A 24,000-nucleotide genomic window follows, 5' to 3' on the forward strand; every position below is an offset into this window, starting at 1 on the left:
TCTTACCCTCATTTTGTCCCCAAATCTCCACCTCCTAATCCGGAGGAGGGTTTCAGCATGTGAGTGGAGGGGTCACTAACATATGGCCCATAAGGATACCCAGACCATACCCATCACAAGTCACCCTCTTTTCAATAACTGTTGCTCTAAAGACTCAATTCCCTACTACAGGAAAGAATGAAGAAGAGCAATGGATGAAAAGAGGAAAGCAGGTTAGCAAATAATTCAGTGACTGAGTGAACCATTGAATGGGTGATGTCAGTGAATGAACAACCGGGATCCAGCTGGTGGAAGAAACTGATAAAATGGTCTCCAATTCTTCAATCAAATGAAGAGGGCTACCAAGCTCCAGAGACAAGAAGAGGTTAGCAAGCATCCACTAAGCAAACGGTAAGACAAGGGATGATGTGTGCAAGACAGACCTGCACACTCTGACATCTGATGGTCCAGGGAGAAGTGCAGAGAAGGCTGGAGGGGCAGAGAGACCCAGCAGAAGTAGGCAGAAGCACAGAGCCCTGGGGCAGGGATGGTAGCCTGACACCAGCTAGGGAATATGGGGGCTGCATGTGGAGCAGCTACATACCTGCACCAAGCTCTGCCCAAGTGTGCAAATCCACTAATTGGTGGTGAAATAAACAAGGAGAGTTCACTGCAAACAGTCAGCGAGGATTTCGGAACCCTGGGCGGTGAAGTGCTGGGGTCGTTCCATGCAGAGGCTGATTCAGGTTAATGTGATGGTCAGTGAGCCCAGCCCTCACTGAAAGCCCTTAATTCCACACTAAATTAAGTCAAGCCCAATCATTGAATTAACTGAATTCTGAAGTTTTTCTTACTTTGAAAAGAAAAAGAGCTACTGCCATTTTATTCTGATTTCAGAGAAAATTAGACGAGGCTCTAAGGCTGTGCATGTAAAGCACTTTGAAAATTGTGGAGTGTTTTATAAGTGCAAGAAATTGCTTTGTTCACCAAGGAAATCTGCCGAGAAGGAGAGGAAACGCGCCCACATTTACATGCCAGGCGCTCTCTAAACCTCACCTCGTGTGGTCAGCTCGCTGGCCTTCCCTGGCGTCACGTGGTCTCACTTTACCAGTAAGGACGTGTAGGGTAAGGAAAAATATCAGGCTTTTCTGCCCTCCCGCCATCAGGATAGATGAGGGAACCCTGTGATCCTGAATGCATGCCTGATGGCGGGTACCTGGAGTGGGTACACCTGGGCTAAGACTGTGCTTTTAAGGGCGGCGCCACGGGGACACCAGATGAAGCCGAAGCAGAAGCCAAAAGAGAAGCAGAGAAGGCCGGAGAGCCCAGATAGAGTGAAGACTTGCTGGGGGCTGGGAGGACTGCTATCCTCCCGGCCCCCCAGCACCCCTGCCTGCCGTATGCCTGGTGAATCCCAATAAAAGGCCTGCAAAACCACTGAGGACTCTGACTCCTCCTTTACCCGGTCTGCTGGATCCTAGAAAACCTGCACTGGTGCCTGTTCCTGCCCTTTACAGGACGCCAGGCCCAAGTTCAGAGTGTGCCTGGCCCCCGGGCTGTGATTTGCATGTTTGATTTCCCTTTTTAAGGTGCAATCTTCAAATATTTGCGATACTAATGTGTCTTTCCATTGCCCCAAATCTACCTATTCATTGAATTTGGGAATCCAGTGCAGGACCGGACTTTTCAATAATGTTTACTACTATTGCCTCCTGCTCATTCAAAGGAGAGAGCTAAGAGTAGGAAGCAAGTGTTTAGTCCAGATAGGCCTCGAATTTGGGCTCTCTTCTAGTGTGTAAGTGACAGATCATATTTATACAAAATTCCAGGCATCTCACGTTAACCTGTTCAAAACCAAAGTCTTGATTTTTCTGCAAAGTTGTCCCACTCTCCCTCAAGTCCATCAGTCTAACTTCCATCTTACTGTTCACATTTAGGCGGCGTTTGTTTCCCTTTCCTTCATTCCTTCTGCGTTTCCCATCCAACGCTAAATCCCAATCCCTATCAGATCCGCCATCCCCATTGCCAGCATCATACCCACCTTTTCTCACTTAGCTCTCTGCCAAGACTTTCTAACTGGTCCTCCATTTCCAGTCTACCCTCCTCTGAGTCATTCCCACATATAGTTTGGCCAACTTCTCCAAACATGAAGTAAATGAAGTCATCTCCCTGCTTAAACCCACAGTGATGTGGAGTTAATAGTACTGTGCTGTGCTAATCTCTAGGTTATAATCAATGTACCGTGGCTATGAAGATGTCTGCATCAGCGAGAACTGGGTCAAGAGTGCAAGGGAACTCTGTACTATCTTTGCAACTCTTCTGAAGATCTGAGGATTACAAACTTTTTAAAAAATGTTCCTTTTAATCCTCTGGAGAGTTCATGTGACTTGGATTAAGATCCAGACTCCTTCCAACAGCCTGCCAACCTCCCACACTCTCGCTCTTGTTAGCTGCTCTAGATCCCCACTGCTCCGTTCCCTATGGTTTCCTCTCAGTTACTAGAAAACACCAAGTTTCAAAATGCATCTTCACCCCAGGGTCTTTGCATATGTCCTCTTTCCCTCTGGTAAATTTTTCCGGTCTTCTTGTTGGTCCTTTTTGGTCCTCAGGTCTGAGATTAAAAAGCCCAAACTCAGAGAGTCTTCCCTAACTCTCCATGCCTGCTTATACGAGGCTCTGTGTGAGCTCCCTGAGGAGAGAACTCGTTTGTCTCATCACCTTCCAGTCCCCAGCGCCCCCCACGCTGTCTGGTGCATGGAACGTCCTCACTGTGAATTCTTCTCTCCGTCACCTTGCAGGGTAATTCCAAGGATGTTTGCTATGTTTTATCCTATTTCCAGCACCAATATTTCCTTCAATGGTGTACAGCTCTTAAGGACCTGGAGAGACTGGTGCTCACCAGGGTAACAGGGAAGTAGAAAAATTGTAGAATTTGCACTTCCAAACCAATTTCTTGGAAACAGACTCTGAGTTATGTTGATTCAAAGATGAGAAAAATCCTTTTCTGCACACGGTCTGATCCTAGTCCCATTTCATCGCTTTCCAACACAGCCTGTGAAAAGGAGGTAGAACACACAATATTGAGAGATGGAAGAAGTTAGCCTGCCATGGAGACCTTTATCCCTATTTCAAATAAAAGTGTCTCCAGAGACATTCTTCTGCCACCCCCTTGAAAGCTTTTGATATTATATGACACTAACTCCACTCAGCGACATGGTGCCTGGACTCATCACCCCAATTCAACAGATCGGGTGAGCATGGAAGTCAACAAAGGTTGCACACATCCCTTGTGGGCAAGGGGAAGTCTTTAAAATAAACAGAGTGCACGACATGGTTCTGCTCCGTGACCAAGAACATGCGATGCATACAGCTGTCATTTGTTGAGCATTTCACTCATGCCAGGTGCTGAGTGTAGGGTTTGCCGACGCTTATCTCATATGATTCTTCACGTTGCCTTGTTCAATGATGCCCGAATGTCTACAATAGGCACTTAGTGGGTGTTTGATAAAGTTTCCTAGAAATGAATAAACAATCCTGTGACACAGATATTCCAGAGATGGATGCTAAGTCTTAGAGGAAATAATTCGTTCAAAATGGTTAAGCAGAAAGTGGGGGATCTGGATTGAACTCATGGCGAGTCTGAAATCATGTGTTTTCCAGGCACAGCAGCTAATTATCACAGTCCCTCATTCTAAACCAAGAATCATTGTACTATTAGGTGTTATGATTTAAAATCATACAATGGATTAGATCATCCTATTGCCTAGTACTAAAGCACAAGAGCTTAATAAGCCCCAAATCCAAGGACACTCATGCTCAGACCAATGGTCCCCTATTGACTTTCCAGGTGATTGGCTCTGCATGCTGTTCTGAATGAAAGAACAAACTCACAGACTTTTGTCTAAAATGACATTTGCTAGTTTTTTTAATATGTGCCATTCTCACTGGTGTGAGATGGTATCTCATGGTAGTTTTGATTTGCATTTCCCTGATTACAAGTGATGTTGAACATTTTTTCATATGTCTGTTGGCCATTTGCATTTCCTCTTCAGAGAAGTTTCTTTTTAGCTCTTCTGCCCATTTTTTGACTGGATTATTTTCTTTGTTGTTGCTGAGTCTCATCAGCTCTTTGCAGATTTTTGTGATCAGTCCTTTATCATTAGTGTTGGGTGCAAAAATGTTCTCCCAGTTGGTGGGGTTTCTCTTTGTTTTTGTTATTGTCTCTTTTGCTGTGCAGAAGCTCTTTAATTTGATGTAATCCCAGCTGTTTATCTTTCTCTTCACTATCACTGCTTTGGGTGATGTGTCTGTATGTTGGCGAGGATGTGGAGAAAAAGGAACTCTTGTGCACTGTTGGTGGGAGTGCAAACTGGTCCAACCACTATGGAGAGCTGTGTGGAGATTTCTGGACCTACTAAACATAGAGCTTCCATATGATCCAGCAATTCCACTCCTAGGTATTTACCCAAAGGACACAGAAACATCAATTCCAAAGAGCACCTGCACCCCTGTGTTTATAGCAGCACTGTTTACAATAGCTAAGCTTTGGAAACAACCCAAATGCCCAAAAATAGATGACTGGATCAAGAAGATGTGGTACATATATACCATGGAATATTACTCAGCATTCAAAAAAGATAAACACATGCAATTTGCAGCAACATGGATGGCACTGGAAGGGATCATGCTCAGCGAAATAAGCCAAAAAGAAAAAGAAAAATACCGGATGGTCTCACTCATAGCAGGAATCTAGAAAACTTAAATAAGGGACCAGGAAAATGAATATAAGAAAGTGAAAATCAAAATCAACAAAAAACTATGAACCAGAGACACTTTTTGGGGGTGGGGGGTGGGAGGGGAAGGATTGGGGTCAGAATGGGGCGTTTGCAATTGTATGGGGGAATATAAAAATAAAATTTAATATTAAAAAAAAATAAAAGAAAAAAAAGAAATAATACCAAAGTACATGAAGATAAAAAAAATAAATAAATAAAAAAATAAAATGACATTTGCCCTTTACATTTGAGAGTTGTCTGACACTGTATTTCTTTCATTAATTCAGGGTTGCAGAGAGATTAAGTATTTTTCGCAAAATCACACAGCTACTACATGTGAGAATAATTTTGCCAATTGTGAAGAAAACAGTATACATATGGGGACGTGCTAGGCAATGTTGAATTGAATGGGGTTTTAGGGGACTTCGATTTTAGTCCTGATTCTACTTCTCACCAAATGTATGTTCCTTGGCTAGTCCCTGCTCTGAAACTTAGTTTCCTTATCTGTAAGATAAGCAAGCTAGACAATAGAAGTCCTCTTGTTGGAGGGGGGCATCTAGGAGGTTGGGCTTGCTGCCCATGGATGGCAGAGTTTAGAAAAGCAGGAGAGGAACCAAGTGTAGACCAAAGCAGAGGGAAGAAAGAGGAGCAACAGAAGATAATGTCTGACCTAATACTTACAAGATAAGCAAGATTTTTTTGTAGCAGATGTAAAGGGAGTTGGGGATTTGCGGTACAAAGAAGAGCATGTTTAAGGGATGAACATAATGAGAAAATGACAAGTTCAGGGAAAGGCAAGTGGGTTGATGTGTCTGTCCTCAGCAAACATTTAGTGAGAGCACATGTGTATCATCATATTCTGAGGTAGGGCGAGAGGCAGGACGGTGAGAGAAATGAAGAAGTCAGTGGGTGATATCACGGAGAACCTACTATGCTAAACAAAGGAGAATCACATAATCTAAAAAAAAAACTATGGTTAAGTTGAGAAGGATTTTAAGCAGAAAATTATATGATCACACTTGTAGGATAGTCAGAGCTATAGCTGGGAGAGTTAGATGTGGTAGGCGTTCAAGGGAAGGAGATGCTGCCCTGATTTGGGGCAGGGCTAGGGGTAATGGGTGAAGGCAGTGGGGATGGAAGTAAGACAGTAGATGCAAATGTCAAAGAGGTGAAAACTACAATATAGACCTTTGTAGTTGGTTGTATGTTGAGGATGAGAGAAAAAGAATTTGGATGAATGCATGGATGGATGGATGGACGGACGGACGGATGGATGGATGGATGGATACATGGATGGAGGGATGGATGGATGGATAGACAGATAGTTGGATGGATACATGGATACATGCATGGATGACTGGATGGAAGGAAGGTTTGGATGCATTTTATACTAAATATAACTCATATTCTATAACAAGTGTAATGTCAGTTCCTCAATATTATCCCAAGTAAGTGACCCAAACCATATCCACAGAGGGGTGTAGTACAAGTATTCTAAAAACTTTGAGCTTCAGAATTAGATTTAAATTATATCTCTGTTGACCTCTGAAATCCCTGAGTAGAGGAAGATCCACTGCACAGGGAGACAGGAATCCTCCAGGTCTGTGTCTTATTAATTAAGTAGAGTTTTGGTGGATCACTTTTCTCTGCCTCCATGTTTTGTCTTTTTTTAAATCTATGGAGTTAGGTGTTCTGGGAATATCTGTCCAACTCTAACATATTCTGCCTGGATTTAAATGTCTCCATGATATTATCCGGAACATCAGAAAATACGTTTTATTAAATGCATTTATCAAAATGAAATGCCCACCATTTATCAAGGTGTCTTCCATCTAATTAGGGTAACATCCTTCCTAATCACAGTACTTTACTTCAGTTATTCAATGTTCTGACTTCACACCCAATCTTGCCAACAACTAACTGTGGAACCTAGGGCCAGGAGCCTAGTCTCACTTCACAAATCTATGCCTTTGCAGAAGATATTTGAGGGAATAAATAATTGTGTCTCCACAAAAAGCAATAAAGCAGGAAATTCTTATTTGGCTAAACTTCAGTTCTTTTTAATGCTCTTTTTAACCTTCTTTCTGTTCCAAGAACTAGAGTGATGACGGTCTTCGGTTACATTACTGCACACGATTAAAGGAATGTCTTCATTTTCTTTCATGTCTTCATGTCTTCGCTTTCCTAACACTGACATCCCACCTGGAAAATGGAGGTTGGTTCGGTAGATACTCCACTCCCAGCAGGCTCCCTCCCTTCCCATCAAACTCCACCCGCAGTTGTACCCCAGCAACCTTGGAAGTTGAACCAGTTGTAATCCAAAGCCATGATCAGAACTGATGTCGCAATCATCATAGTTACATTTTCTAATATGATTCACTAAAATAAATTTTAGTTATTGTTGATGGGAGAGTCCAGTCTTCCCTTTTTTCTAACTCTGATTCTTCTTCCAGTCATTAAAATATCTTCTTCCAGGTCCATCACCTGAAAGCTCACCATAAACGTCATTTTAAATCCTACTGTAAAACTAAAATCTAAAGTTTTTACTGGTTAATGCCAGACCATTTTCCAAATCCACAAGAATGATAGACAAGAGAACAAAACCTTGGTTATAATGAATCCTGTACAGGAAAGAGAGACAATAAAAATTTCTATTATGGCATAATTTTCCCTGGGGCTGAGATCAGGTTAAGAAGTACAGAGAATTAGGGGTTCTGCCCTTGAGAGTTCATATCAATTCAAAAAGACAATGCCAAGTGAACTCAATGATTAATCTTTAGGAAGGTCCAAATAAAAAAGAATGCAGAGCCTCCCTGGTGGCACAAGGGGCTAAGACGCAGCACTAATAGGGTATCCGCAGCCACTGCAGCACAAGTTCGATCCCCAGCCAGGAAGATGATCCACATGGCACAGCAGACCTCTCCTGTCTCACCCACTGCTCCCCTCAGCAGTGTATTTCATGGGTTCCACCTGTTCTGCTCCCCACTCTTTCTCTGGTGAATCCTCTCACCACCGCCCCCACCCCGTACCTCTGGTCTACACCCAGCTCTTATATGCACAAATAAAATAAATCTTTTTTTTAAAAAAAGAATGCAGAATCAATCATGAGAATCAATTTTTTTGTTTGTTTGTTACCTTACAGTTTCCAAACAATTTCCATGGCAATAATGCTAACCAAAATTTAGCACATATAGTGTCAGAGGCTAAATACCCGCCTTTACATAAATATCAGTGCACCGAGACAGAGCAGCAAATAGATGCTCTTCTTCATCACTTTCCCCAAGCTTAAATTCAACAGACCACAAAAGAAAGATCAGTTTCCTATTTAAATTCCTGCTTAGACTTTGATGTTAACCCTTCATGTTCTGGGAGCCAGAAAAGCACACAGCAGTCTTCCAAATCCCAGGAAGTGTAGGTGGCAAGGAACACCAGCTTGGCTGGAGTTAGTCTTCAAATAAGAAATGATATTTCTCTCTCCATGTGGGGAAATTAAATTTGAGATGTCACTGGAAAACCATCTCTTTAGAAAGCCCCAGCCTGAACTCCCCACAAAAAAGAATGTTGTCTCATATCTTGAAAAAAAACTGAGTGGTATCTGAATATTTATTCCTTCAGATCTTGGGTAGGGGAAAGTTTGAAAGGCATGGGATTCTTCGTTATCAAGATCTGCTTCTGTTCGCAGGGAATTTGACTGCATTCTTGTGCCTGCAAATGGTGAGTCATTTGATGAATGTCTCCTTCTGCTCAGACATTTCCTCAACCTTCACACGCTCCTCCAAGCCTGGTTCAGTGTGAAAGCCGAAAGCTAGCCTACCAGAAACTTCTGCAGGAGAGGCTGATGAAAATGCTCATTACAACAGGCACAAACAGAAATTGAGGAAGAAAAATCACCAAGTCTTTAATAGCATGGGCCTCCCCTGGTGTCACAGGCGGTTGAGCGCCACGCTCTGAAGCTGTCCACAGCCTCTGCAGCGCCAAGTTCGATCCTGGCTGGCCAGTGAGGGTCCCACATGGCACAGCAGACCTCTCCTGTCTCGCCCGCTGCTCTCCTCAGCGGTGTATTTCATCAGTCTGCCTGTTCTGTTCCCCGCTCTGTCTCTGGTGAATCCTCTCACCCTCCCCCGCATCTGGCCTGTACCCTGGTTCTTGTATAAATAAATAAATAAAATCTTTTTTTTTTAAAAAAAGTCATTAATAGCACCTGCTTTGGGATCACAGTTAGTAGCAATATGACCTTGACCAAATTAGACAAGAGGATGAACCTTGATGCCAATGGATCCAGTGCAGGAGAGACAATAATCTTTCTCACTGTGAGAGCTGGAGTGATTTTGGCTACATCACTGAAGCAAGTTTAAAAAAAAAGTCTTCACTTTCCTGACACTCTTAGAAATATGTTTTCCTCTGTCGAGTAGAATTCAGAGTAAATTTAAGTCTCAAAGTCTGTGATGTCTGGGGAAAGCCGAGCAGGATGCTGGCATGGGGTAAGAGCACAGTGCATTGAATGCACTATCCTAAATGAACACTGAGGGATAGAAACAGAAGAACATGGTACTTCAAAAACTGACACACCAGCCCTGTGCATAGACCCGTCACGAGCCTGCTGCTGGGAAAACCTCATCCAAAATCAGGGGGAAAGTGAGAGTGATTTTCACTGGAATGTCCATGAGCTCACCAACCAGGATCCCCGGGCTGTGCATCTCTGAACTATTAATGCCGAGCAGCTCAATGAGTATGTGGCTGAATAAAATGCATCAAAAATCAACAATATTAAAACCATAATAATTAGGGCAAATGCTTCATATAGTGCTTATTAAAAGCTAGGTTCATACAGCAAACACTTTAAAAAGATTAACTCATTGAATCATCACATCAGCTTTATGAGAACCATTCTACAATATGCTAATCTTAGAGAAGATGAATTTTAGACGAACAAGAGGGTACTAATTTTCCCAATGCCACACAGCTAATAAGTAGCTGAGTGGGAATTTAAGCCCAGGCAGTCTGTTCTTTGCTTCCATGCACTTAAATCTAAATGTATTACCTACCTCAAAAATAGAAATTTACTCATTTTAAAAATATCCATTCATGCTTATTTTGGGAATGTACAGTACGTTAATCTTTTGGTTTACTTCCTTCTAGGTATTTTTCTATCTTTATTTCAGCAGAGTTATGACCCCAGTTTACATACAAACTTATAAACTGCTTTTGAAAGGACTGACTGCCTAATTAAGGCTGCTACAAATCTCTTTGAAAAGAATTTTTGCAAAGGAAAGATAAAAAAACTGATCTGTGACTTTCTAGTCATAGTGCCCAATCCAAAAGTTGGAATCATTCCCAGCTTTTGGTCAGAGGGGATCTGATGAGGTTTTTCTCCCAGAAATTAATCCAGAATCTAGAAGATGATGATAGAGGATTAATTGATGCTTATTTCCTGATTTCATGAGCTCAAGGATATTCCACTGCTCCCAATCCCTAACATGACTTTTTCCTTCACAATTTGCTCAGTACCTTCTTCACCCTGACCCTCTCCCCATCTCCCAGGTAGGGATCTATTTGGACAACTGCTATTGAACATAGCAGGGGATAGTAAGTATTTGCTTTTTCCTTTGAGTTCTTGTTAGTTTATTCCCCTGTGGCCTGTGAGTTACAATCTACAGAAAGCAGAGTCTGTGCCTTTCAAGAGCAGTTAATAAAGTATTACAGCTGAACCTTGTACATCCTCTGCCCATTGCTGCTCTCCAAATACAGCACTTATTAAGATTTCCTACATGTCGAAAAGAATATACCATGCTGTGAGAGCTGGAAGCCTTTATTTTCCCCTGATATTGACTTATAATATCAAGTAAGTTCCCTTATTTCTTCACACTATTCCACCTAGAAACATATAGGCCAAATATCTGATTCCAAATTTGACTGATTGGTAGTATGCCTTGGTACACTGGTTCAAATACAAATCCCCAAAATTTCCGTATCTCAATGAGGATGGAATTTCCAAGGGTAGGACCTAAGATGTTTCATTGTTAAAGGCTCCCCAGAATACAGCTGACGGTCAGTCATGTTGGGAACCACTAGCCAAATGCAAGTTATACTGGAGGGTTGTATCTTAATGGAAAATGTTCGCTGTGCACACAGTGGATATCAATTAATATAACTCAGTAATTAAAAAAGGCAAATAATCCAATTAAAAATAGTCAAAGATTTTAACAAAATCCTTGTCCAAAGAAGATATGCAAATGGACATATCAGTACATGAAAAGATCTCAACATCATTAGAGATAAGGGAATTATAAGCTCAAACTATAGCATGATACCCCATCAGACCCATTAGGATGTCTATATCAAGACAGATAATAACAAGTGTTGACAAGAATGTGGAGAAATTAGAGCCTTCCTAGAATTCTAGTGGAAATGAATGGTGGAGCCACTGCAGAAAACAATCTGGCAGAACGTCAACAGATCAATCATAAAGATATGATGTGACTGAGTAGTTCTACTCCTAGGTGCAAACACAGAAACAAAAGCTTATGTCCCCACAGCAGCATTCATCATAACAGCCAAAGAGTGGAAACAATACAGATACCCATGAACAGGGGAATGAATAAATAAAACATGATATATCCATACAATGAAATATTATTCAGGAATAAAAAGAAATAAAGTACTAATAGATGCTATATTATGGAGGAACATTTAAAAACCTGCTAAGTGGAAGAGACCAGTCACAAAAGACCATGTATCATGTGATTCCATTGATATGATATTTCCAAATAGGCAAATTTATACAGATAAAATGTAGATTGGAGGTTGTCCAGGACTGCTGGGAGGGAGTGATGGGAAGTTGGGAACGGTTGCTAATGGGTCCAGCGTTTCTGTGATACCCTATAAAACATTCTAAAATTAATTTGGTGATGGTCATTTGATCTGAAGACACTAAAAATTCATGGAATTATATACTTTTTTTTTTTTTTTTTTAAATAGAGGCATGCTTTTATTTATTTATTTATTTTATTTGTTTGTTTGTTTTGTTTATACACGCACTGGGTACAGTCAGAAGCGCGGGAGGGTGAGAGAATTCACCAGAGCCAGAGCGGGGAGCAGAGCAGGCAGAAGGACCGAAGCACACTGCTGAGGGGAGCAGCGGGCGGCAGGAGAGGTCTGCGCGCCATGTGGGACCCTCCTCCGGTGGCCGGGAAGCAGCCGGGCATCGAACCGGCACCGCAGAGGCTGCGGGCAGCTTCGCAACCCAGCGCTCAACCGCTGCGCCACCGGGGAGGCCCGGAATTATATACTTTAAATAAATGACTGTATGGCATGTAAATTAAAACTCAATAAAACTGCTTTTCAAAAACAATCAGTGGAGACAATCAAATTCAGTCAGACAATTGTAATTTCACCATAGAGATGAGCAAACACACCAGTTCAGACATTCTGACCCAGTCTTTGCCTTCGTCTGGATATACTAACCACTCCCAAAGGCATTATTTTATAGTGGCTCAGAAACCTATGTTGCCATGAGCTGGAACGATTCATATCTACTAACATGATTTCTCCATCTCAATGGGGTAGCCTGGCCTGATCACATGGATATATGGGGCTCTAGGAGCATCAATACAAGCACCCACCCCAGACCTCTTTATCCCTGAGCTGAAATTGGAAATCGGCACAGAGTTACTTCCACCATATTCAGTCAGCCAAGGAAGGTCATAAAGTCAGTCAACATGCATGGGAAACATCACTGAAAAAAATCACATTACAAAGTTAAGGGCACAAGAAGCAGTAAAGAATTGAGGCCATTTTAATAATCAATCTATTCAATTGTGTTTGGGGCAGTAAATCCAGCCTCTTCTTTCATTTTAACCACTCATTTGCAGGTAGCTTTGGGCATATTTATTGCTTCTTCTTACAAAAGAGATAAAGCATACTTGACCTTCAATCAGATTTCTTAGTTGAAATTAGATTTAAAACTTTAAGGTACTTGTTTTAAAAAAAATGCCAAGGCTAACTACAAAAAGTGTGCCATACTTAATAGCAGCAAATATCTTATGATCCAAGGGATAAATAAAGCAGAGTTTGAACTACTACATATTGGAGAGATCGGAGATTTAAGAGAATGAAAGCCCTGTTTATGTAATATCTTCCTTGGAATAAAATTAGAATGCAGAAAATTCTTGCATATCCAGTGTGATTCACCTATCCTAATCCATTCAATTTATTGTAGCCCTGCATAAGACACAAGGGATACAAGAATGCCTAAGACATTATCCATTTCCTCTAAGATAAGGTTGAGATGAGACTATAAAGAGAGAATCAACATCCTAGAATCCAAAGCATGAGAGGATTTCAAGGAAGGATGGACTGTCAGCAGCAACAAAGGCATTTGAAGAGACCATGAGAGTTACAATGAAAAGGGCACATGATTTTGGCAGAGCTCATTCATTCTTTAAACAACCCAAATGACCCAAAATAGATGACTGGATCAAGAAGATGTGGTACATATACACCATGGAACATTACTCAGCATTCAGAAAAGATAAACACATGCAATTTGCAGCAACATGGATGGCGCTGGAAGGGATCATGCTCAGTGAAACAAGTCAGAAAGAAAAAGAAAAATACCGGATGGTCTCACTCATAGCAGGAATCTAGAAAACTTAAATAAGGGACCAGGAAAACGAATAACTATAAATAAGAAAATATCAAAATCAACAAACAACTATGAACCAGAGACACTCTATGGGGGGTGGGGGGCGGGGAAAAGAGGGATTGGGGTCAAAATAAGGGGGTTATAATTGTATGGGGAATATAAAAATAAAATTTAAATTAAAAAAAAGTTAGTTGAGAAGTTGCAATATGCTGAACCCTCTGTTGAATGCCAGAACACAGAATTAATAAGGCTCCTTGATCTCAAAGAACAGACCCGTGGGAAAAAATAGACCTCAAAAAATAACGGTGCAGTGTGCAAAAAAAATGTTTTGATGGAGATTATTGGTCTCCTTCTAATGTATGCTTTCAGTGGAAAGAGACAGCACCAGCAAGATAGCTGCAGGTTGGACAATGAGTGAAAGTTAAAGACTAATAACAGTAATCGAAGAGAAAAAAAAATCAAGAAACAGCTTGAGAGAAAGGTTCGATTCTGCACAATTTTTGGATTGTTTTGTCTATTTTTTTTTTTTTTTGCATGGAGACCACTAAAGGATGTAGGAAGGTTGACAACAGAAGCCAGTGGAAAAAAGGAGCTTGAACTGGGAGAGGGTCTGACAATAGCATCGTTTGCTAAAAGGAAACTGGACCAAGCACAAGAAAGGATTTATTTTGGAGTATGGAGCCCTTCTTCCTCTGAGCACAGAAGGAAGCAGGAAATCTGGATGAGTTTTTTAACCAAATATCTGAACACAGAGCAGTTTGTGTCTCTTGGGGTCAAAAAGAGGCAATCTAGGGAAATTTACTGAGGGTTCAAAAATATTGGCATATCCAGATATTTCTCGGGGAAAACAAGACAGAATGATTGAAATTGGGAGTTTCCAGGAAATCTATGAATAGTTTGCTCAGATATCTTATTTGGAGATGGATGTGCAGGGAGTTGACAGCAATGGTTGCAGGTCTCCATTTTCTTGGTGGGGTTAGAATCAGATCACCTACTTAGGGCAGCTAGGTGGCATGAAGCACAGGACTTGAAGGAGGGAGGCAGACAATGACTAACAACAAAGATGGGAAAGAGTGCCAACCAAGAGTCATCTCCCAAATTATTGGGAACTACTGCAGAGGGATTTTTATATTATGGGAAAGACGCTGTAGAGGTCGTGCTGGTTTATAGGAGGCCTAATTAGAAAAGTTAATCAGATGCAAAATTATCCCAATGAATTCCATGCATTCCAAAGCTAAAGAGTTATGATTTGAGGATTGCCTGCTGTTTTGGATCTTGCATGCTGCCAACTCTCCTCTATTACTGCAGATAATTGTCAGTTCCATAGAGTGTCTATATATAAATGTGCAGGGCGCGTCACACTTTTCCTGGGTGCCACTTGTCTCCAGGCCAGCTTGTTGCCTTTAAAAGAGTGATGCTTGTAGCTGTGCCTGGAAGAAAGACAGCAAAGCCAGCTATGAAGGCTCCCAAGGCCCCAGCGTGTGTGAGTGATATGTGTACCATCCTAATTCCTGAAAATATATACTCTCCATCCCCCAAATGTCAGCTCCAATGCTTCTCATTATAATTAACTTTCTTATTTGCTGGGAGCACAAATGGTTGAAGGAAATAGTTGACACTTTTATATTTTTCTTTCTTAACAGTAAAATTTAAAATAACTGTACTGAAAAAAAGAGAATTGCTGACTACTTTTAATCATAATCTTGATGCAGAAAAAAATCCCAGCACAGGTTTCAGACAGTCCTAGACTAGAAAATAAGCTCTGTTATTGGGGGGTCTATTAGGTCCCCTGGGTCTCTGTTGTGTTCTCTGTATTTTGGCCCAACTATATGTCCATAAATATGTGTATAGTGTAGACAGACAATAAAAATATAGCGATTGGTAAAGATGGGGCAGATGATGATGAAGAAGAAAGATAGATAAATAGATAGATAGATAGACAGATAGATAGATAGATAGATAGATAGGCAGACAGAAGCGAGAGTGCAAAGAAGAAACATGTACATACTATTCAAAGCATACAAGTTAAGGATATAGGCTCTGGAGTTAGACTGCCTAAATTAAATCCAAGATATTCAATTACTAGCTCTGGGAACTTGGGCAAGGTTTTCCTCATAGGATGGTTGTGAGGATTAAACTCTATAATCCTGTAAGATCCCTAGCACATACCCATATTAATAAACAATAGTTACTGCATGCCTACTCTGTGTCAGCTCCCAAGCTAAGCAATTTGTATACATTAAAGTACTTAACTCTCCTGACATCACCATAAGGATACTGTCCCCATTTACAAATGAAAGAATAGGAATCCAGGCCACCATGTATGTCCAGGAGGTCTATGTATCACCCAAACCTGTAGCTGTCATCTATAAGGACTAGATGAGGCCAAGACTTTAGGGAAATTAAATAACTTGCCCAAGGTTATAAGGAAAGCAGAGTAAATCAACGACTTAAATCCAAGTATAGTCGACATCTAAATATGTTCTTTTAACCTTTAAACATATTCTACCAGAAGTATCATATTAGCAAAATCAGACCAGTTGAAAAATCAGTTTAGTATTCAGATGGCTAGAGATTGAAAAGAAAAAGAAAACTGTTGAAAAGATTATCTTGGTTGGTTCCATTTTTTCCTCTGACCCTCAGTTTTGAGTACTGCACAAATTCCATTAGCAAGGTACAAGTCACTGTTCAGTGGATTTAAAATCCTTTTGCATTTGAACTCTGGTTATTCCCTACTCTGCATTAACTGGATATGATTTGTCCTTTGCTAATCCACCTGCAAACGTCTCTTATTTCCTATCCAGTAGCTACTGGCCACTTTTGCCTCTGTGTCCCATTAGTGTTTTGCTGAGGGAGCAAAAGTCAATTATATCCTAGTCCCATTAAGCAAACTTAATGGGGAAATCAAGTCAATGTCCTCTTCTCTTCTTCCCTGCCAAATTCTGCAGCTGAAGACCCGCCTCAGCTTAGTCAGGAGAGTGGAGACACCCATCAGCATTGAGGCAACACTCTGGAATAGACACCACGGCACCAGCATGCAGATTCCAGCTGCCAACACTTGTCAGCATCTCATATGAGCTTCTCTTCCATTAGTGACCTCGCTCCACTTCCCCGTCCTTCTTAGGGTGATCCCCAGTTCAGGCCAAATCCAAGGTTTAAGAACATCTAAAGTTGAGGAGCCCCCTGTCCATGGTTCTAGAAAAAATATTCTTTGGAAGCTTCCTTCTTTTAATTACACTGTCTCCCGCTCAATCTCTGACTTGCTTTACTAGAACTCCTTCTATTTTGTTGAAAATGGCTGCATTTCATCTCTCCTGATGACTGAATAGTATTCCATAGTGTGGATATACCACATTCTTGTTTCCTGTGACTTTGATTCATCTTTATTTCTCCACACAGATCTTGGTCAGAGTTAGTCATAAGTACATAAATTCATAGAATAGATTAATCTTGTAAGTTAGGAAAAAAGGAATTTCTTTATGTCATTTCCACCAACTCTCCCATTCTGCCCTACTCCAGGCTAGAAATAGTCTCTTTATTCTCAGAATGCCATTTTCTTTTATTCAAAACTCTCTTACGGTCTTTATCATTTTCACCCCTCATTATAGTCATCCATCTGCCACATCTACCTACCCAACCAGATTGTTGCTTCTCGGTGACTGGGATTTGGATTCATCTTTTTTCCTCCACACTGACCCTGATCAGAGTTAGCCATAAATAGATAAACCCATAGGATGAATTAACCTTTGTAAGTTAGGAAAGAAAGGTGCTAGTAAGATCATGGAAAGATAAACCCAAAAAGAGGACAATTAGCTATTACTGCCTAACAACCCACACCCCAGATTTACTAACAATACAGCATCCATTTTTAATGCTCACAAATTTACCAGTGTGATGGGTGGTTCTGCAGATCTGGGCCAGGAAGAGCCTGGGTCATTTGGCCTCACTCATGTCTGTGGTCATCCTTAAGGTGACTGAGGACTGATTGAGTGGGAATGGTTGTCATCTGGGATCATGAGGACTCCTGGACTGTCTCTCATCATCCAGTATGTTAACTTGACCTTGTACTCAAGGTAACAAGACAGGTTTCCAAGACAGCAAACAAAAACATGGACGTTCTCTTGAGGTCTAAACTCAGAAATGAAACAACATCACTTCTATAGTCTACTGGTCAAAGTGAGTCCCAAAACGAATGCAAATTCCACACATAAATACATAGAGATAGCAGGAGCTGAGACGTTGCACCACTAAGTGCATCAGAAAGGGGAATGGTGGGGAACCAGGAGCATTTTGCCATCAGTCTACCAAGGAAAGTTCTCAGACACAAGTTTGGCCAGGGAACAAATAATCTGCTTACCAGCAGTGATAGTAATGTATGCTGCTGCTGGTGGTGATAGAAATGAACTTATCACAAGTATTCATTCAATACATCTATGCTCTAGATGCTGTTTTGGTCCCCATTTTACAGATATGAAAATTTAAACTTCAAGTAGGAAGATATCTATTCAAGGCTATCCAGCTACTACGATATAGTAGCAAAACTAGAAACGCACTTACAGGGTCACTACATGGAATACGGGACAGCTGGATTGGGCCCCAGCTGCAGGGGAACATTGCCAGAGGCTTCCCGACTTGACTGGAAGCTGCAGGGGGGCTTCTTTTCACGTAGGACTCAATTTCCTATCGCATCTTCTTTCTCTCTCATCCCTCTTGATTATCCCTTGTCTTCTTAAGTCTATTTTTCAGATTTAGTTCACAATGTTTTATAATAAAAGACTTGTCTCTATTGCTTTATAAAGACACAGAGAGGATTAGCAGGTAATTTAATGTTTGCAAAATGCCCTCAGCACCGAGGAATTAAATATGTTGATGCAAATAAATAAACAAAGGCTTTGGAGTATAGAGACATTGGTCTTCTCTGAATGACATGCTCAGGGTGTCTAAATGCACGCATGAACATAACCAGCTAAAAATCTGATTCCACTAGACAGGGACCAGGCAACCCTGAATTTGCTCTTTCACATGTGGTATCAGAAGTAAGACATGCAAGCCAGCATCCTATCACCTGCCACCTTTGCTGTCTATGTGGAGATGAAAATCAATAAAAGTATCTTCCTGATTGTTTGATAACCTAGGTGCATGTGCACATAAATATGCACGTGCGCATACGCGTACACGTGTGCATGCGCACACACACACACCAACGCCCATCCATTCCATTCTTTCCATCACCTGTTCCCTGCTCAACCCTCCCCCTCAAGCTCCACCCATTGGTGGGTGACTGAGCAACGAGGGGAGGAGATGCTGCTTTAACACAGACGGCCAGGGAGAAAGACAAGACTGAAGCTCATGTACAGACCATCTATAGTTTGTGCAAGTCTTAATACTGAGAGCCAGTTTATTGGCCTAACCCTCTCTGGCCTCTGCAAGTGGACCTCTGCCCACACTCCCCACTCTCAGCTTCTCGAATCTCAGCTAAATACCCCCTGAGAACTCAGTGTTCATGGAAACCTGGGGTTCAGGGAACTCATAATTGAGCTGAAATCACATGTGGATGTAATATAGCTTTGTAAGTTGCCCCGAAGACATTTAAAATATTTTCTATTTGGAAAATTCATTTCAGGTCCTAAAGAACCCTAAAGAACTGATATATTTATGCACACAACAGCTGGGGTACAGGCCAGAGATGCAGGTGGTGAGAGGATTCACCAGAGACAAAGCGGGGAACAGACAGGCAGATTGACCAAAGTACACTACTGAGGGCAGCAGCGGGCGAGCCAGGAGAGGTCTGCTGCGCCATGTGGGTCGCTCCCTGTCCGGGGATTGAACTCGTGCCGCAGAGGAGGCCACAAGGGAGGCCCTTCCTGGTGCTTTAAGAGACTCATTTTGTAAAGCAGCTTTAGGTTTACAGAAAAATTAAGAAGAAAGGACAGAGATCTGACCTGGCACGTATGTAGCCTCTCTCACTATCAGCATCACTCAACAAAATGGTGCATTTGTTACACTTTCCAAACCTTCATTGATAAATTATCACCCATATTACCCAAGGCCCATAGTTCATATTTTGGTTCACTCTTGGAATTGTACATTCTGTGGCTCTGGAAAGTTTCTAATGATGTATATTGACTGTTATAGTATTATGTGGTATTAAAATTTTTGCTGCCCTAAATCATGGTGCATTGTGATGGATGATTTTGCCTTCAAGGATGTTCTTGATCTTTAATTTGACCAGATGAGAATGGGAAAGAGCACATCACATAGGCAGTCCTACCCTCCAAAAGAGGGGTGGAAGATGGACAAAAAAACCATGGTTGGGTTTTTTGTTCTGCATTATCTCATTTAACCCCCAGCCCCTTCACAGGACAACATGATTACCTGCATTTTATTTATGAAGACAATGAGGGTAAATGTCTTGCTCTAAGTCATCCACACCACTCTTCAATCAACTGTAAACTCCTTGAGGAGAGGGAAGTATCTTATTCATCTTTATATCTCTCAGTATCTAGCACAGAAACAGGCAGGAAATCGGCATTCAATACATTCTTACTGAAGGAAAACTTTCAAAAATAGCAGAGGTAGAGTTAAAATCCATTCCAGCCAGACTCTAACACATGTCACATTCCTCCACAGACAACCCCTTTGTGTATTATGATCACACGTGTCCAAATGAAAATCTAGTAAGCTATTTGCTCCTGTCTTCCTTCCTGAAAATGAGCAATCACTGGGATCCATCTCCTTTGGCAGTACAAGGGATTTTTCCTACTATTATTCTTGTGTTTTTATTGCCTTTCTTCCTTCCAGAGATGTACCTGAGCTAGAGGAAATCTATTCATGTCTCTAATGGAAAAGACATTTGAGTAAGGCCCTTGAATTCTTGGTAAACTATCCATTTAAGTTTGAAAACTTGGTACAGATGGGAGATTCTCCTCAAGTTAAGGCTTTGGACCCAGCCTTATAGACCTCAACGTGAGGAGTACTCATCCCATGTTTTCACCCCTCTCTTCCTTATTCTCTAGCTCCCATCACAATGATGCCCTTGCTGTTCCTTGGACAAATACACACCTCTCCTAGCACAGGCCTTTGCACCTGATGCTCCCTTGCCTGGATCTTTCTTCCTGGAGAAACCACATTTCTCTCTCCCTTTCTTCGCTTGGGTCATTGTTTAATGGTCATCTGATCAAGAAGTTGTTCCTGACCTTACTATCTCAAATAGCCCTCCTCTACCCCATCATTATTGCACCCTTAATGCAATTGTTTCTTTCACAATCCACCTGACATATTGCAGATGGATTTCTTTATTATCTTTCTCCCACTAGAATCTAAGTTCTTTGCTCACAGTTCTAACTTCAGTGCCTATAACAGCACCTAGAATTAGTGGGAACTCAATATTTTCTGAATCAATGAATGAAAACTCAAGTCATGAATGTCAAATGCATGCATGGAGGGTAAGTGAAAAAGTATCGGGCTTTTCCATCCTCCCACCATTAGCATTAATGATGGATCCCTGTGATCCTATATGCCTGCCTGATGGCGGACACCTGGAGTAGGGTGTGGGCATGCATAGGTGGGCACACCTCGAGTAAGACTGGGCTTATAAGGGTGGTGTCATGGGGAACCAACAGAAGGAGAACAGAACCAAAAGAGAAAGAGTAACAGAACCAAAAGAGAAAGAGTAGCAGAACGAGAGAGCAGACAGAACGCCAGAGACCCCAGAAAGAGTCAAGATTCGCTGGGGGTTGGGAGGCCTACCAGCCTCCCGGCCCCTCCCCGCCCCAGCACCCCTGCCTACCATGTACCTGTTAAAACCTCTATAAAAGCCTGAAAAAAGCCACTGAGGGCTCCAGGACTCTCCTTTACCAGTCTGCCCAGATCACAGAGATCCTGTACTGGGCCTTCCTGCTGTCCCTACAATGTACCTCCACTCCCCTCTCCTGTGTCCAGTTCAGAGCTCACTAACCAAGCAGTTAACTTTTCCTGCAAAACTAAAAAAAATCTCAGAATCCTTCTTATACAGAACTCCAGGCAGCAACAACCAACCTATGGAAGTCAGCACAGGCAAGGAGGTATCTGTGCCTTTTGGGGATAATGTGGTTCTTCTACCCTGGCGAAATGGCCTGGGCCTCCCCTCAGGCAGAAAACCCTCCTTTGTCCCATCTAGCCTAAGGCTGAGACTAGACCCCAGGCAAGTGGCCAATTCTTTTGTGTCTTTATACCCAATGGGACCACAGCCAGATCCTCTCACTTACCTCTGAGGTGATCTGGAGCTGGTTCCTGCAGGCTCATGAGAGCAAATTGTGGTTTCTCTTCTCAAAGCTGCCTTCAGCAGCTCCATTCACCAGCTTGGAATCAGCCCTGGTGGGAACATTTAGACTACAGAGATCAGCAGGGCTAAAATCACAGTTTGTTTTTCTTTTTGTTTGAGAGCCAGCGGTTAATCCTCTTCCTTACTGTTTAAGTTTGCAAAACTGGGGCAAATGTGTGAAACAAGTCCAAGGGGTGGGGGGGGGGTGCCACTTTCACTTTCCTTCCCTGGAAAGGTGGGAGGTGGGAGCGGACAAAGGGACTAGGCTGGTTTCTGTTTGGCCTTATACGGTGGTCAGAGGAACAGGGAGCCGGTCTGGGTCTCTGTGAGAGCAGCAGCTGGCCACAGGGAGGAAAGACGCTCTCACCTTGTAGGGTAAGTGATTATCAGGCTTTTTTGCCCTCCTGCCATTAGAATTAATGATGTATCCCTGCGGTCCTGGACGCATGCCTGATGCTGGGCACCTGGAGTGGGGTGTGGGCATACATAGGTGGACACACCTGGGCTGAGACTGGGCAATAAGGGTGGTGTCATGGGGAAGGCATCAGGGAAAAGAAACAGAAACAGAACAAGACCAGAGAGAGCAAGAGTACCAGTGGTGGAAGAAACGAGCAGAAGAGAGAGAACAGAGAAGAGAGAAGAGCAGCAGAACCAGCAGAGCAGCAAGGGAGAAGCAGGGACCATGAGAACACCAGAGAGCCCAGAAAGAGTGAAGATTCACCGGTGGGGGCTGGAAGGCCTGCCAGCCTCCCGGCCTCCCCCGACCTTGCTTGCCCTGTACCTGGTAAAAAGGCCAATAAAATCCTGAAAAAGCCACCGAGGGCTCTAGGACACCCCTTTACCCGAATGCTCGGATCATAGAGATCCTGCTCTGGGCCTTCCTGCCCCTACACACCTCCTGTCTCTTCCTCCAAAGACTCCCCTCCTCCACCCCACCACCCCCAGAAGCAAGTCAGGAGTCCCTCCTTCCAGCTGGAGAAGTGAGGTTTGAGTGGGGGAAGGGACTTGGAGGGACTCTGACGTGCAGTGTTTGCCCAAGTGTGATTTTTACACAACCGGCCTCAGAATTGCCCAAGACACTTGTTAAAACTTTTGTTCTCGAGGCGCCACCGCACACAGGGTAATCAAACTAGGAAAATGGGATTTAGAAAAATGCATTTCGATAAGCACAACTAAATGCCTCTTATGAGCACAAGTGGTTATTAGGTTTGCTAAAACAAATCATTCACTTAGAAAGGTCATTTAAAACGCAGGTCTCCAGGGTCTGTCACAGGTCCCAAAATCTACAGTTTGATATAGTTTTCTAGGTGACTTTTAATATTAGTCCAAGTGAGGCTTTGCAACAAACACAGATTGTCTTCTCTGTCCCCCCACAAGATGAGTTTTGAAGTCCTTCCTTCTTTGCAAGAAAGTTGGGGTGCTTTCATTGACAGGCATTACTAAATATCTCATTAAATCCACAAAACCAGCCCATGGAATGGAAACGATTATGCAGAGGTAGAGGCTGTTATGATTCCCACATTACAGAGGAGGAAACAGAGGCGTGGAGTAGCAAAGCTGGAACTGGCACCTACAGCAGCAACCTGTGCCCTTAAGTCGTTCAGCTGCCTCCTGAAGACTTTCAGGAATAAAAAGATAATAACTCAATATAAAAACCTCACTGGCTGAGCAAAAGGATTTTTTTCAAAAACGAATCTTGAACATTTCTCCAAAATGTCACATTCCACATTCCCCTCTATTGAAGTCTGAACTGGTTAAAATACATTTATACAGGTGGAAAGCAATCAGAATAATTGGTTTGCGTAGAGCAAAGTAACCAATAAATTACCTTAAACATGACCTTTCGGCACCGGCTTCTATTCTGTTCCTATTCTCTGGCCCTGAATTGTCGCTCTTTAATTGGTAGTTTGTTCTCTCGTCGGGCTGCCTGTTTCTGACACTGGGTAATGCATTATGAGATAATCTACTTTCTGTGACTTCACACAGTTCCCATGGCAACCGTCAATGCCACATCCCTGCAGAAACGGCTGCTTCGTTTGTTCCAAATGTGTTGCAGAAATGTAAACATCTTCGATAAAAATGTCCAGTAAAATGACAGTCCAAGCAGAGAATGACATTTATATAATCGCCAAAGGGAAACAATCTATAATTATCCCAACTTCTTTCCCCAGATTAAAAAATGGAGGTGTAAGAATTTTGGTTTGGTTTGAACTTTTTGGTTTGGAGAAAAATAAATAAGGGAAAGGTTTGCTTAACAAGATTTCATTGAAGAGACAGAGCACTCCTGTGAAATGATGTTC

The 24,000-nt window shown here is 42.2% G+C and overlaps 1 long non-coding RNA gene across 6 annotated transcripts in view; it reads right to left on the minus strand.

The window, feature by feature from the left end:
- LOC119247316 (uncharacterized) overlaps positions 1–23,632 on the minus strand; it is a 44,315-nt gene extending 20,683 nt beyond the window's left edge. For 4 of the 6 annotated variants that reach the window (XR_008552137.1, XR_008552136.1, XR_008552134.1 and 1 more), the window contains exons 1-4: positions 23,529–23,632; positions 21,645–21,750; positions 19,774–19,900; positions 2,879–3,031 (exon numbers count right to left, since the gene is read on the minus strand). This is a non-coding gene — a long non-coding RNA (uncharacterized LOC119247316). Of the gene's footprint in view, positions 1–2,878; positions 3,032–17,285; positions 17,527–19,773; positions 19,901–21,644; positions 21,751–23,528 lie in introns of all 6 variants that reach the window. The other 2 variants (XR_005125708.2, XR_008552135.1) reach the window with 2 other exon arrangements.
- Positions 23,633–24,000: the final 368 nt, after the last annotated feature.

This window comes from Talpa occidentalis, unplaced genomic scaffold (genome assembly GCF_014898055.3).
Source record: "Talpa occidentalis isolate TD23 unplaced genomic scaffold, MPIMG_talOcc4v2.1 talOcc4.16, whole genome shotgun sequence".
NCBI lineage: Eukaryota > Metazoa > Chordata > Mammalia > Eulipotyphla > Talpidae > Talpa > Talpa occidentalis.